The sequence below is a fragment of the Gekko japonicus genome, unplaced genomic scaffold (assembly GCF_001447785.1).
Source record: "Gekko japonicus isolate JY-2015 unplaced genomic scaffold, Gekko_japonicus_V1.1 scaffold2862, whole genome shotgun sequence".
Classification (NCBI taxonomy): Eukaryota; Metazoa; Chordata; class Lepidosauria; order Squamata; family Gekkonidae; genus Gekko; species Gekko japonicus.
Window position 1 is genome coordinate 108,764 of NW_015175453.1, and position 3,173 is coordinate 111,936.

Genomic DNA, 3,173 nt, shown 5'->3' on the forward strand with positions numbered 1-3,173 from the left:
CTCCTCCTCCCTCTCCCTCTCTCTCTCTCTCTCTCTCTCTCTCTCTCTGTCCATCATAGATCTAACTTTTTCTCCTGAGATGTTTTTATTAAATATTCTTCCTGACAGTTGTAAGAAACATGAACTGTATATAATAAGTTATATATTAGCTTCAGCTAGAATATTGTTTGCCAGATATTGGAAAACAGATGGAATACCTGTTAATGAGGAAACAATAGACAGAATGTCGGAAGTGGCGGAAATGGACCGGCTATCTATAGTACTGCAAGGGAAAGATGAAGAGCCGGCTCTCCAGATTAGAGTCCGCCGCTCTTAACCGCTACACCGCACTGGCAGCTGCAGACGGGGCCTTCTCAGTGTTGGCGCCCCTTCTGTGGAACACCCTCTTCCCTGGGCACCTACTCTATTAGCACTCTGGCATCGGGTTGCAGCGCTTCTGTTCGTCCAAGCTTCTCACTCCAATTTTAACCAGTGTCAGTGTGAGCTGGCTCACGGTTTTTTAGCCTCTGCTCAGGAAGGATGTGTCTCCAGAGCAAACTGATTTATTCAGTAGCCAAATCGCTCACTCACAACTTTAATGCCAGCAGCTCACAAAGCAGGATTCTTGCTCACAAGGCTCCACAGCTTAGAGGGAGCATCGATTTTAACCCATCTTTTCTTTTTTTTACTGATCTTGTCCTGTTTTCTCCCCCACCCCACCCCTGATTCCCACATGTTTTTTCCCCTCGCTGATTTGAGCGCACACGGTTTTAGTGCAGGGCAGTTCAGGCCTAGTGGCCTGTTTCTAACTGTTCTCAACGTACTTTTACTTGTTTTGTTTTGTTTTGTTTTGTTTTTTTGGGATTTGTATCCCGCCCTACCCATACGGCCCAGGGCGGCTAACAGCGGCCATGCCGAATCAAAACATAAAATACATTAAAACTTCAATAAGTACAAGATAAAATGGTGCTCTGCAGTACATAGTAAAAATCAAAGTCATTTTAAAATCCAAGATGGTCGATGTTCTCGTTAGCTGCTTTGAGCAGAGAGTTGAAGCGGTGGGATATAAGCGTGCTGAATAAACCAAACAGCCTCTCGCAACACGAAACGGATCCCCCCCCCAAAAAAAAATCCTTAAATGTGGCTGCCGGAGTAGCTTCCTCGCCAGTTTGGTGTGGTGGTTAAGAGCGCGGATCCCCACGCCTCCACATGCAGCTGCTGGGTGACCTTGGGTCAGTGACAAGTTCTCTCAGAGCTGTTCTCTCAAGGGCAGTTCTCAAAAGAGCTCTCTCAGCCCCACCTACCTCACAGGGTGTCTGTTGTGAGGGGAGGAAGGGAAAGGAGTCTGTAAGCCGCTCTGAGACTCCTTCGGGGAGTGAAGGGCGGGGCATAAATCCAATCTCTTCTTCTCCTCCTGAACAAGACTGTTCTGCAGCGGCTTGTAAACGCTGCCCGGGCAAGAGTCCTTCTTAGTTCCCCTAGAATGCCATTCCAGAAGAGGGCAGGGAGGGGCCTAAAAAAAGACCGTGATTTGATTGAAGCAAATCTGAGCCAGGGTGGTGCAGCGGAGAGAGCAATGCAGATCGGAATCCCCACTGGGCTGCGGAAGCTTGCTGGGTGACCTTGGGCTCGTCACAAACTCTCAGCCTGGCCTACCTCGCAGGGTTCTTGTTCTGAGAGCCAGTTTGGTGTGGTGTTCAGGAGCGCAGACTCTAATCCGGGAGAACCGGGTTTGATTCCCCACTCTTCCACATGGGATCTTGGGTCAGTCACAAGTTCTCTCACAGCTGTTCTCTCAAGGGCAGTTCTGGAAAGCTCTCAGCCCCACCTACCTCACAGGGTGTCTGTTGTGGGGAGGGGAAGGGAAAGGAGTTTGTAAGCCGCTCTGAGACTCCTTCGGGTAGAGAAAAGAGGAGCGAGTTTGCTGTAGTGGTTACGAGCGTGGACTCTAATCTGGGAGAACCGGGTTTGATTCCCCACCCCTTCCCATGCAGCTGCTGGATGACCTTGGGTCAGTCACAGGTTCTCTTGGAGCTTTTCTCTCAGGAGCAGTTCTCGAGAGAGCTCTCTCAGCCCCGCCTACCTCACAGGGTGTCTGTTGCGGGGAGGGGAAGGGAAAGGAGACTGTAAGCGGCTCTGAGACGCCCAAGTGAATGGCGGGGTATAAATCCAATCTCTTCTTCTTCTCCTCATTTATTTATTATTAGATTAGATTAAACTAAGGAGGGGGGACGGGTGCTGTAAGCCGCTGTAGTCCCCAACGCCGTGGACACAAATAAATAAATGCAACGTCAAATCTGTTCACTTCAGGCAACAGCCCAGAGAGGGGTTCCCTCTAAGGGAGGAGTGGGGAATCAAACCCAATTCTCCCAGATTAGAGTCCGCGCACTTAACCACCACACCAAACGGGGACAAGTTTGTATAGGACAAGAATACCCTTGTACAACTCTGTTCATTGCCGTGAAACTTGCACGGGAGAGCTTGGTGGATCACGGCCGAGGCTCCCTCTAAGCTGCAGAGTGCGGTGAGCAAAAATTCCTATCTCACAGGGTGTCTGTCGTGGGGAGGGGAAGGGAATGGAGTTTGTAAGCCGCTCTGTTTCTGGCCACTGTGGGATACAGAGTGTTGGACTGGATGGGCCATTGGCCTGATCCAGCATTGGCGTCTCTTATGTTCTTATGTTCTTATAATACCCTTGTGCAACTCTGTTCATTGGCCGTGAAACTTGCACGGGAGAGCTTGGTGGATCACGGCCGAGGCTCCCTCCAAGCTGCAGAGTGTGGTGAGCAAAAATTCCTATCTCACAGGCAATGTTCCCTCTAAGCTGTGGAGTCTTGTGAGCAAAAATTATACTTTATGAGCTCCTGGCATTAAAGTTGTGAGCGAGCGATTTGGCTGCTGCATAAATCAGTTTGCTCTGGAGCCCCATCCTTCCTGAGCTAAGACAAAAATGTGTGAGCTGGAGGCTAAAAAACTGAGCTAGCTCACACTAACTCAGCTTAGAGGGAACACTGCTCACAGGGTGTCTGTCGTGGGGAGGGGAAGGGAAAGGAGTTTGTAAGCCCCTCTGAGACTCCTTCGGGTAGAGAAAAGAGGAGCCAGTTTGGTGTAGTGGTTAAGTGTGCTGACTCTAACCTGGGAGAACCGGGTTTGATTCCCCACTCCTCCACTTGCACCTGCTGATGTGACCTTGG

At 50.0% G+C, this 3,173-nt stretch overlaps 1 protein-coding gene across 1 annotated transcript in view; it reads right to left on the reverse strand.

Moving 5' to 3' along the window:
- PDE4A (phosphodiesterase 4A) overlaps positions 1-3,173 on the reverse strand; it is a 24,411-nt gene that overhangs the window by 20,490 nt on the left and 748 nt on the right. The gene's annotated exons all lie outside the window — the stretch shown is intronic.